Genomic DNA, 13,041 nt, shown 5'->3' on the forward strand with positions numbered 1-13,041 from the left:
CAAACCACTGAAAGCCCCCACTGTCCAGATAAGATAAGTTACGGGAGGGGAATCAGACCAGGCATATTGTTTGGGTCCAATCTGACACAGCAGAGTCTCAATCAGCAGAGATCAAAACTGTTTGCACTAGCCACAGAACGGTCGGTATGCCTTTTTAAGGAAAGAATAATCTATTTTCCAGTCCCAACAAATTTCAACCACATTTGAACAGAACAGATCACGTTTCTAAACTGTAGGTAGAAGGCTGCTGTGGTGGTAACATGATTCTCCCTGCCTGTTTGTGACAGTCTCTGAGCAGGAGCTTTTTGTTGGCTTTTTAAAGGAAGACATGGGTCTAGCCTTTCAAAGTTTGTTTGCTTGTTTTATGAGCCCTTTAAATTACTAATCCCACAGGACCAAGGCGAATGCAGATGGCTACTCCTGGAAGCTCTTGGCAGCTTCCTAACTGACCATCAATTTGCATCTCCATATTTTTATACCCAGTGGAATACCGTATGAACCTTTCTATTTGCTATTTTTTAAATCAACATAAAACCTCCCTTTCTATTTTTAAGTAGACCCTGATTTAAAAAAAATAAGGTTCTTATCAAAAGAAAATTTTCATACCTCAAAAATATATGGCAGCCATTTTGCAATCATGTCAAGACTGCATGATTCATGGTGACAAACATGTATGGTGTTTGATGCTTAGGAACAGGTGATTTTGAAGGACTCTCCCAGGCATGGCAAACATAGCACCGATAGGCTTTGCCATTTTCCCTTCCTTCTCCTTTGTAAACCATATATTACATTCCCCAAACTAGCCACTCAGGTCTATTTCCTTATTTGGTCACTTTCTTATGCTAGACTCATTTTAAAGACTCACCACCAAGGTTCAGAGCTGACCAAGTATTGAAGTCCAGAAAGCAAAAGCCGTCTTTCTTTTGGCTACCCTAATTAACATGCCCAATCAAACCACCACCACATCCTAGATCCTAGCCCATTCTGACACAGACGTCTCCATTTTTTTTTTTTGTCTTAAAAAAAATCTCACCTGTGAGGTCATTTGCTGCTGCTTTCTGTCTGAGTCAGAGATCAGCCACTTTACCCTTCTTTCCCACTCAATAAAGGGTCTCTCTGTGAAAATAGGTGTTTGGGTGTGGGTTATGTCTGATCCAGTGTCTGGGAGGGAGCATCCTACTGTGCACAGGTCATTTCAATTCTAGAATGGAGGGCAGGCGATGTGGGTCCAAGTAGGTAGGTCTTACATTTGCCTCCCAGCTTTGTCCCCCATTTATTTGTCCTTTGACTTTGGACGATGGGGAATCGGTTCAGTATTCATAAACTAGACACCTAACTGTTGGGAACAAACAAAAGGAACTTATTCTAAATATTACCGGTTTATTTTCAGACTCCATTCAATCATAGAGAGAAAGTAAATTCAAGGTCCCAGGCCCTAAGGGAGCTGGGGACTTCCCTAATGCTGAACAATTTCTGTTTTAAACAGTTGTCTGAGTCCAGACATCTCAGGGACACCTTGTAAGGAGACAGATGTCTGAGTCCAGCCTTCTCAAGGACAATTTCTCTATCTTGCTGGCAGGGTCAAACCAGGTCACGTTCCCAGGTGTAGGAACAAACACCTATCTCATTTCTCCAAATGTTTTCTTAATTGTCTATGAACCAGTAAAGAATATAGACATTGCTGTTATCTAAACCAAGGTGCATAAGTTGTAAAAATATATAACCAATAGTTTATTATACCCTAATTAACTACATGCAGCTGAAACCCTCTTACTGCTCTGAGCTCCAGACCTAAAGTCTAGGAGAATGAATAGAGGACCCTGAAGCCAGGGGCCCTGGTTCATTCTCTAATGGGTACTTCCTTGCTTAACCCATGATGTCAAAATACAGTTGGATAACATTGCAGCTCCTCCCAGATCTTCCTTTGCTTTGTGTTCCTATCCATTTAAAATGTTGTACAATCTCCCTTTGGGGATGAGGAACTGGCCTTCTCCCTGAGGACTCAGAAAATAAAGCTTTTGTTTTAAAGCTCCTGTATCTAAAGTGAGTTTTCTCAGCTTCTACCCTGAACCCAACGATACCTGACACTAAATGAACAGTATATATATATGTGTGTGTGTGTGTGTGTGTGTGTGTGTCTTGTGTCTGTATGTGTATATACACAGACACACACACACTCACACACACACACACACACACATATAAAATACCTGGGGAGGAACAGGGCACATAATGGCTGTTCAACAAATGGAAGCAATTCATTTTTATACATTTCTAGACACTGAGAAGAAAAACATGGAGCTAGGAGCATGCAGACAGGTTGATTCTGTTACTAAGTAGTTGGAACCTTGGAGAAGTGAGAAACTTATGGGATGTCGGACTCCTAATGTTGCTTTAATCAGCACATATTAACTGCCTCGTCATACCCAAGATCTGTGGTAAAATCTGAGAACTGGAACGGGAGTCACCCAGCTCTTGGTTGCCGACCAGCCAGTTGAAGAAGACAGAAGTCCCACAGCCTTTGGCTGGGTGTCAGAAGGACTTGGTAAATTGTTGGTGGAGAACATGGAGACCCACAGTACTAAGGTGCATTAGCATTTCCCCCAAGTCACAACAATTTAAGGCAGAAGCAGTTAGAAAGGGTTTCCATGAACTATGGGGTATGTGTGTGGGGTGCAGTGGGTCGGAGGGGGAGGTGTTGGGGGTGGGGAGGCTCAACCCTGTCTATTCCAGAAAAACTTTTGGGACTTTTGTAGTGTGGCAGAAAATCACTCTGAGCATCAGGACAGGAAATAACGTTTCACATCACCGCTACATGTAAACTTCCTGTTGAAAATCCTAGACCATTTGGAGTCTTGCTTTCTGTTTTGTTTTTTTTTTTTTTTTTTCCCAGCAACCTGACCAGTGAGATGTGTGTTTCCCTGTGTTTCCTTTTAACTCCAGGTTACCCTGGCTCACAGAAAATCCTACTTTTGTTAATCTCATTGTAATTGTAAAACACAGTGTTTGGGGAAGAGTTTCAAGGCAGAAATCACCTTGAGTTCCTTGTCTTTTAATTTAGAGCAAAACTCTTCTGGTTTCTCCTGTAGCCCGAGGGTGTTGGCATTCCCAGCAGCTTGCACACAAGAAAGGAGATCATGCTTTTAAAGGGGGCTTCTTTACCTCATACCTTTTACTTCTGTACTGTTCATGAGAATCTTAAAAAAACAAAACAAGACAAAAAACCATCATTCGCCATTTCCTATTGTCTGGGGGAATTGGCACACATCTTCAGTGCTTAAAGAATGTTCTCTTTCTTGCTGCTTTGCATTGCAAATGAGCTTCAGTCCAGGGAAGGCCTAGGGGAGTGGAGAGGCACCTTTAACATTTGTTTTTCTGCTGCCAAGAGAGTTATGATGAGATATTGAGTTCAGGGCAGATGCCCAGGGACTAGAAATACTGATTCTGGCTCCCTGGCTAAACCTGAAATCCCCTTAGAGAATACTGACCAAGGTGCTCACCAGTGGGGACAAGAAACCCTGTAGAAGTGGGGGAGACAGAGACATATAGACACAAAGACAGCTATAGAGACACACAGACACAGAGACAGACAGGGAGAGGCATGGAGGGTGTGAAAGGGAGAGATTTAATGTCCACAGGGGTAGAAACACCAAGCCCAGGGATGCTGCAGCTAGTTAGCTCCCTCAATAAACACAGGATGCTTCTGTTATTTTGTTGCTTTCCTGGAGTTTCTTCAGAATTCCGGCTGACTGTTTCTTCCCACCCTTAATCTTAAACACTTTCTCCTTCTAAAACCTAGGATTCTTTTTGTTATGGCCCTTCCTTAGGACTCCCACTGTCTTTGTTCACACCTCTAAGTCTTGCTCTCACCGGGTTTCCTTTAACATCCCCTCCCCCTTAGAATCCTAGGGACAGACTGTCCTCTTCACCTACTAACCTAAGACAAATGCCGAGGGCTTCCAAGCTTGCAGGCTGTGCTCCAGCTCCAGAGCTTCCTTCCAGCCCCACAGCCCCTCCCCCCACCTTCTGGTACAATCATTAAAGTTCCGTCCAATTCCCCACAAGGCTGCCTTCACTCTTTCTCAAACCATCTCCCATCCCTCTTTCCCTGTTTTATGTTCTTCAGTCCTGGCTGGCTCCCGACTAGACTCCAAGCATCTTCAGCAAAGGGTCTGTGTGTTTTGGGCAATGCCGTCCCCCAACCCTTGATGTGCACCTAGTAGGCATTCAGAAAGTGTTGGCAGTTCTGCTTGCACATATGGTTCACATTTTCTAAAAATGCCTGTTTGCTCTGATTATCTGCCAGCCAAGTGTACTCTGGGGGAGCAAAAGGTAAATGTAGATGTAGTTCAAGGAGTAGTCAATAGTGTGCTTATAATGATGAGCGGGGATGGAATAAGCATAAACTTTTTTGCATAACTAATCAATATCTTAATATATCTCCATTAGTGAGGGTGTGTTTTATGTTATTGATGTTAAACATCTACCTATTGTGTCAGAAAGGTTCCAGAGTAATTGTTATTGATGGCAGAAGCCTTGTCGGCTGCTAAATGTAGATTTTCTTTACATAAAAAAGCAGACGACGATTGGCCGAGATTTATTTTTCCTGTATTGCTATAAGCCAGATTCTCCATTAAGCTATAAAATATTATGATACACTTGAAGCAATGTAATGTGATCCAAACACAGTTATAAGTCATCCCATTATTAGTCACATGTGCGGCGACATTAGCATACCGGTTAACTAGTTCTGGGCTGAGCTCCCTGCTTAGGAATATTTTACCAGCGCGATTGCATTGGAATCTCAATTCCAGTTTAATTACCCGATGGCTGTAATCGCATGCCTAATGATAATTGGCTGGTGGAGTAACTACTGACATGGAATGCTGAGGCTGAATTTCTAAATATAAAGACCGTGTGTGAAAAGCAGTGTGAGAGCCACACCATTGTCAGGTCGGTTTCGGGTGGTTAGATGTGGTTTTGTTCACTTAGCTGCCCTCCGTGGTTGGCAGTATCTGTGCAGTTGCTCAGAGAGTGGAGGAAGGCTGTAATGGTCTGAGGAGCCTTGTATTTCTCGGCTATGTCCGGATGGCATGGCATCTCATTCCAGGACAGTGTGTATGCCTACACCTTGCTCAGAAGTTCAGTCTATCTGCTCTCTTTCCAGATGTGCTTGTTTGTTTGTTTGTTTCTTCCTATAACATCCCCCTGGTAGAAGCTGTCATGGTAGATTGCACGGATGACCTCAATCCTTCACCCTTCCTGTGGCCACGTTCTTTACAACGTGATTTGGCAGTTCAATCAGAACAGGGGAATACCATCTACCTATCCCTTGACCTGGCTGTGTGACTTTCACTGGGGTGTTGGAGCTCACACAATGTACTGGCTAGACTTATTTAACAGGACACAAGCTGGAATCATGTGGGGAGAGGGAATTTTGACTGAGAAAATGATACCATCGTCTTGACCCGTGGGTAAACCTGTATTGTATTTTCTTATTAGTAACTGTGTGAAGGGGCCGAGTCCATTATGGGTTGAGCCAGGGGACTTTGGGGAGCTATATAAGAAAGCAAGGTAGGACAAGCCAGTAAGCAGCACTCCTCCGTGGCTTATGCTTCTCCTGCTTCCAGGTTCCTGCCTTGAGTTCCTGCCCTGACTTCCTATGGTGACGGACTATGGTCCAGAAGTAAAGCCCTGTCTGGCCTAAGTTGCCTTTTGTCATGGTGGTTTGTGTATTTGCTGTTTGTTTTATCACAGTAACAGAAAGCTAAGTGAGACAGGCATCCTGCCCCTATCTCCTCCGATAGCCCACACTTTGCGCTGAAGTTGTACTAATAGAGTCTCTGTGTTCCCGACGGCCATCCCATGCTTCTTGCCAGACATTCCCGTACTGCAAGATTCAGATACCCACTTCCCCGGCTCCCTCAGAGTTTGCTCTGGGGTCCCAGGACTGAGCACATACGCACCAAAGCAGACCTGGCCTCTAGGTTCTTAGCCCTCAGTTCCTACCTGGCACACCTTTCTCCCAACCCCAGAGGCCGGGCTGTCCTCTCCCCTGAGAATCCAGACATCCTGGTTTCTCCTTTTCCTCTCCTCTTCTCTCTCTCCCTCCCAATAAACCCGCCTCTGAGATCATCTAATCTGGCTTAAAAGGCTCAGTTCAGCATCAGCAGAGAAATAACCTCTCACTCCTGGGCTCACTACTCTCTAGCCAGCAGTGATTCATTGACTAGTCCGTGCTCACAGGCCCCCTGTATCCCTTACCTCTGCAGGCAGCCCTCCGATGCTCTACCGGTTGTTTTGACTTGGGATGACTGGATTCCCTTGTAGTGAGTACCTGAGGAACAGGGACACAGTCTTTGGATTCCCAGAGCCTTGGTATAGAAGAGTCCAGCCAATTAGTTCATCTTGTCACGTGATGTACTCCTAAAAAAAAAAAAATTACAGAACGCCCCAGAGACCATCATGGAGAAGGAGAGGCTTGTCTTGGCTCTTGTCTCCAGAGGTTTCAGTCCATGGAGGTTTGGATCTATTGCTTTGGGCCTGAGGGGAGACAGAGTGTCGTGGTGGCAGGAAGGAGTGGCGAAGGAAGCTGCTGACCTCACAGCAGCCAGAGGCCGAGAGAACTGACTGTACTGGGGTGTCCTCCTCTTGCTTAGGTCCATTCAGGTCTAAGGTATTTGTTGGGTGTTGCTGTCCCCATTCACGAGTGTCACCCCCCACAGTCACTGTCCTGCATAGCTGCTCACACTGGAGCCACCTTTATGAACACATCCAGAGGATGCTTTGTTAATCTAACGTTGTCTCTCAATCTAATCAAGTACACAAAACCATCATGAAGTTTGACATCCTTTAAAAAAGTTCAGAAAGGTATTGTTAGTTATTCTTTTATAATTTTGCACATAGGCACAATGTGTTAGGTTGTTGTATTATCCCCACTCCTCCCAACTTCTCCAAGACTCCCCCTCCCCTACTTCACTCCCCTCCTACTTCATGTCTTCTTTATCCAGCCTACTAATTCCAGTCAGTGCTGTCCTTAAGTGTAAGGGCATAGCCATCCACTGGAATGCAGGAATCCTAACAGGGGCCACTTCTCTGAAGAAAAGAAACTCCTAACCCCAGTAGCCTTTAACTACCAAAGCTCCTCAGCTATGGGTAGGGCTTTGTGAGCCCCTCTCCCATTTATGCTGGAATTTTTATGGCTTGTTCTTGTGTAGGTCTTGTGTAGGCAACTATAGCCACTGTAAAGTTCATGACCCCAATGTGCCCAGCTATTTTAAGGCTGTTCCCCTAGACACTTGGCTCTCACATTCTTTCTCTCCCTACATCCATAACATACCCTGCCCCATGTGGGGAACAGAGTGTGATGCGGGTGTCACATGTAGGTCTGAGTGCTCCACAGTTACTCCTCTTCTGCAGTCTGACCATCTGCGTATATTAATTGGTCTGGAAGCTTTTCCTATGAAACTAAATAATCAGACATACTTACGACCTGGAATTCCTTCTCAGTTTTTAGTTTGGAGACTTATTCATGAGTTGTACATGAGTAGAAGCAGCGTCTTTACTCTTGATAGCTAAGAGCCGAAACAACTGAGCTGTCAACATGTGGACTGGGAAACAACCTCGCTTTATTTAAATAGTAGAATACCACTTAACGGCAACAGTGAACAGTTGCTGACGCATGCAATAACATGGGCATATTTCACAGACATTTGAGGGATAAAAGCTAGACAAAAAAAAGATATACGACTCATTTATATGAAGTCTTGAGACAGGGCACAAGAGAATTTTCTAGTACAATAGTAATGTTCTAAGTAAGAGGTCAGGGAGTGTTTTCTGTAAAGAACCATGGTTATTTGTATAAGAAAGGTTCCCCATAGGCTCAGGTATTTGGATACTGTGGCCCAAGTCGCTGGTACTGTTTGGGTAGGCAATAAGAAGTTCATCACTGGGAATAGGTTTTGAAAGTTGAAAGCCTTGATTCACATGTTAGTCATGGTTCTCCAAGAAAGCATAAATGATCTATTACCTATCTACCTATACATTGATAAACTATCTATTAAAGAGGGGTTTATTAGAGTGGCTTACAGGAGGTGTTCTAAGTAGCCTAAGTTCTAATTTCTTTCTCTGACAGAAAGACGAAGAATCTGGGAGTTGTTCATGCCACAAGACTGGATGTCCGAACAGTCCTAATCTGGTGCTGCAGTTCTGGAGCATTCCTACAGAGCCTCTGTGCTTCACTTTACCTTGGAATCCTGAACAAGTAAGTTCTGATGCCAGTGAGGGAGTGCCCCAGCAGTAGAACAGATAAACTTGCCAGTGAGAATGAGGCAAAAGGCAAAAGCACCCTTCCATGTGCTTTTGTACATGTGGGCCGATTTAGGGTATGGCTTCCCAGCACAAATGATCTAGTCAAGAAAATCCTTCTGTCTTAGATAGAGTTTCTATTTCTATGAAAGCAACGTGTGAAGGAAAGGGCTTAATTTCAGCTTATAGCTTATCACAGTGCATCTATCATCAAAGGAAGTTAGGACCACTAAAGCAAGGCGGGAAAGCAGAGGCAGGAAGTGGAGCAGAGGCCATGGAGGCGTGCTGCTTACAGGCTTGCTCAGCCTGTTTCTTTTATCATTCATGCCACCAGCCAAGGGATTGGCAACACCCACAACTGACATAAAACTAGCCAGCAGACCCTTAACCACGTGTTCAGTGGCTCGGGTTTTAAGTGATTCCAGGTTGATTCAAACTGACAACCAACAATAGACATCTGCCCCACATCATTTTGCTCTCCACTTCCTGATTGCTGCTGATGACATCAGCTCTTGGCTTCCTGCCACCGTGCCCACCACTTGTTGCTTTGCCTCCACACTGCGTCAAATCCACTCGTCCGACTGGAACCGGAAGCCAGGATATAAACCCTCTCTTCCTTAAGTCACCTTTGGTTGTGGTATTTTATTGTGGCTACAGGAAAGTAACTGATTCAGCGATGGAAAGTAAATGATTTCAGGGTTTTCCCAGATTAAGAGCCAAGCTGCATTTGCGTAGCCATACAACCGTTGCACACAAACAACCACACCCAATATGCAAATGAAGGAGTGTGGCTACAGCCCAACAGCATTTTATTCGTGGAAACTGGAATTTGCCTTTTACATCTACTTCACATGCAATAAAATGCTATTTACATTTTTTCCAGCCATATAAAAATGTGAAAGCCATTCTTTGCTTGCTGGTCATATAGAAATAGACACAATGCCAACTGTAGTTTGCCAACTCCTGTCCGAAATCTCAGCTGGAGTGGCAATCACCTGAGCATATCTAATCTGTGAAACTTGTCTGTGACACTCTAAATCTCAGTGCTTACTTTATACTTAATTTAAAGTATAATGTAGTTTTTTATTTAAGGAAAGACTCACAGTTTCCATAAGATAAGAATATGAAACTGTCAGTCATTTGAAACCCAGCCTTTGAGGATAGAAATGGCATTTCTGGGTTTAAATAAGGTAAGAGTTGACTGGCTACTTAGCATGTGGCTGGGCTGGATTTTGCCTGCAGATGGGTTTAGCGGCTCCCCAAGTGGTATAGAAATACATTTGAATGCCACCTGCCTTTCCCGGTTCATCCTCGGAGTGTCCACAGACTCCTTTCTGTGTTACCTTTTTATCATTGGATACTATTCTCTCACAACCATTGCATTTGTTCCTCCCATGAGAGGTATATATTTTGACTTATTATTTTATCAACTTGCCCTGTTAACGTTGAGTAATTGCTATGATTTGAATGTGTCTCCCCAAATTCAGGTATTAGCAGCATCCCCTTCCCCCAATCTACATGCTAGTAGTGTTTGCAGGTGGGGCTTTTCTCTTAAGATGGAGATGGCACTAGTGAATTTGAAAGAAGGGAGAGACCAGGGCGGGCATGCTTGCCCTGTCTTGCCGTGGATACCTTGCAGCAAAGTATCATGATACAACAAAACCTCCAGCATGCTCTTGAGTTTTTATTCTTTGTAATTAACCATGTGCCATGTATGTTATTATAGCAACAGACCAAAAGGGAAAAAAAATCATCTTTAACTTATTGTAGAATAAAATGTGAGGGTGGAGACCTAGGGAGTCTATTCAGCACTGTCCCTAGAACTTGGCAGAGAGACCCTTGCAAGTGGTAGGAGCTTAAGTGAACATTGCTGGACAGATGTGGATAAATAAATGTCCTTCAGAGAATCTTCATGATGTTGTGAGTGTGTGTGTGTGTGTGTGTGTGTGTGTGTGTGTGATATGTGTACATATGAGTACACTTGCTTATCTATCTGTGATGGCTGGAATCAGCATTGAGTGTTTTTCTCGAGTTGTTTTGGCTGATTGTAGAAGGCCACAGAGGTACTTCTGCTTCCAGCTCTCAGCACTGGGTACCATCTCTCAGCCATCACACACCATCTCACTTGGCTTTTGCAGGGGTGCCAGGGATCTGAACTCAGCTGTTCATGCTGGTACAGGGAGCACATAGTGAACTAAGCCATCTCCCCAGCCCCCAGGGTGGTCCTTATTAATAAGGGAGTTTTGGATAATAACTGAGAAGAAATGAGTCTGAAATGAAGCGGTGAAGAGATGTCTCCGAGATGTGGAGGATGCCACGTGTGGACAAAGCCTGTGATCTAAACCCGTAATGTTCAAAATGGTTTACACTGTTGGAGGTTGTAGCTCAGTGGTGGGACATTTTGTTGTAAAGCGATTTACATGTAGTTAGTTTCATTGAAGGCCTCAGTTCTATGCTAGCTTAGTGGCTGTTGTCCAAGGCAGCATAGAGATAGTGTTTTTCAGAACAGAAAAATTTCAGTGTATTATACACACACACACACACACACACACACACACACACACACCACTTGTTCAAGATAATCACAGAAAACAAGCATGATACATTTAAACAATTACTAAGCATAACTCTTTAGTATCATTGATTTATAAGGTTTTGCTAGTTATGGTCCTCAAGGGAGCCTTTTTGTAAATAGAATTTGTTTTTGAAGTCAGGGTCTCACATAGCCCAGGCTGGCCTTGAATTTGCTACGTAGATGAGGACGACCTTAATTTCTGATCTTAATCTTCTTGCTCTACCTCTCCAGTTTTGAGATGGAAGGAGCATGCCACCACAGGTGGGTTTCTGTTGTCCTGGAGATCAAGCCAAAGGCTTTGTGTATGTTGTGTTGAATTACCCTGAAGCTGCATCTATAAACTTTCACTGAGACAAGATCAACTTGTTTGGTTACATATTATCTGGCTGCCTTTACAGTACAGTGGCAGAGATGAACCGTTAAGCAAATATCACATGACTCCACAGATAAAATATTTATTACTACATTTGGTCTTCTATGGGGAAAACCTCTTGCTGGCCCTTACCATATATTACAAGCCTGTTTTATATTTACGGTGTTTATATTTAAGCATTGTTTGGCACAAACACTTCTTGTATACTAAAAAAGACAAATGAAAGAAAATATAAATCTTAATTTTCAAGCCAGTGCTCCTCTCTGTAAACCTGCTGGAGCAAGTCATATGGCTTTTCCTACTTTCTGTGTTTGTACTTTTTGATACTCTAAAATACATAGAAAATTTCACTTCTACTCCATATTTTGTCGATATTTTAAAGATAAAATATTTATGATGTGATATTTTGACTGATATAGTTTATATCTTGAAGTGGTTCCACGGTAATGAATTTTATCAGCTTCTTATGATTTATATCTAGATTATTTGTAATTGTTACGTAATATACCCTCCTTTCGTTCTTTTTTCTTTCCCAGGTCTGTATCCTTCTGTACTTTCTGTCATATAACTGAAATAAGTCAGACACAGAGGGACAAATACTATTTTTATCTAGATATGGATGCTTACAAAATGTCGGTGCAGTGTAAAATACCAGGCTTGGTGGTTAAGGGCAATTGTTGTTCTTACAGAGAGAATCAGTGTTTGGTTCCCAGTACCCATATGGTGGCTCACAACCACCCAAAACTTCAGTTTCTCGGATTCTGACACTGTCTTCTGGCTCTTTGATTATCATAGTGTTCAATACTAGTCCTTTTATATCTTACCTTTTCAATGGTGTGTACAGATGTGTGTGTGTGTCTGTATGCGAGTGTACAAGTGTATGTGTCTATGCATGTGTGAGTGTGTGTGAATATATGTGAATGTGTTTACAAGTGTAAGTGTGTGAGTATGCGAGAGTATACAAGCATGCATGTGAGTGTGTGTGTTGGTGTGTATGTGTTTATGCATATGAATATGTGAGGTAGTAAATAGAGGGCCCAGGGAACTGTTTTCTGCTCTATTTCTTTCAGATAGGAGCTCTCATTGGCAAGTAAGCTTAGGGATTCCTCTGTCTCTAGACTCCCAATGCTGGGGCTACAGACGTTCATTAATGCCCAGCTCTTTTAAGTGGGTATTTGAACTCAGGTCCATAGGCTTGCAAAACAAGAACTTTTACCCATTGAGCCAATTCTCTAGTCCCTACTTAAAAAAAAATCTTAAAAACCTTACTTTTGGGCTACTGAGATAGATAACTTATTGGGTAGAGGTGCTTGTCACCAAGCTTGGCAGTCTGAGTTTCAACCCCTGGGCCTGCACAGGGGAAGAAGAAATGATTCTGCAGGTTGTCCTCTGGCCTCTATGTGTATTGTTCAGGCTCTGCTTCTTCTCTGTAGCATAGCGGTGGATCCTGAGTAGGGGAGGAGGGCCGGAACTGGTGGAGGATGAGACCCCAGTTGTAGAGTGAGCAAGGCAGAACAGACTTCAGGAGACGGGCTTCCATGAAATGGCTCATTTTAATGGGCATAAGGAAAGCTATTTAAACTCTTGCCCAGTGAGTAGGGGCTATCTGGGTGAGCATACGTCATTGGTCTGGGCCGGGGTTATGGGTACTGGCTATGCTCATGACCTCTGGTTGGGCAACAGTGGGGGCACAGTGCTCTGTGCTTTGAACGTACAGACCTGAGGGAGGGGAAGAGCCATCCTATTCCTGCTGATCTTAGGACAAGATTTCCCAGGTTTGGACCTG

This window comes from Micromys minutus (genome assembly GCF_963924665.1).
Source record: "Micromys minutus genome assembly, chromosome: 19".
NCBI lineage: Eukaryota > Metazoa > Chordata > Mammalia > Rodentia > Muridae > Micromys > Micromys minutus.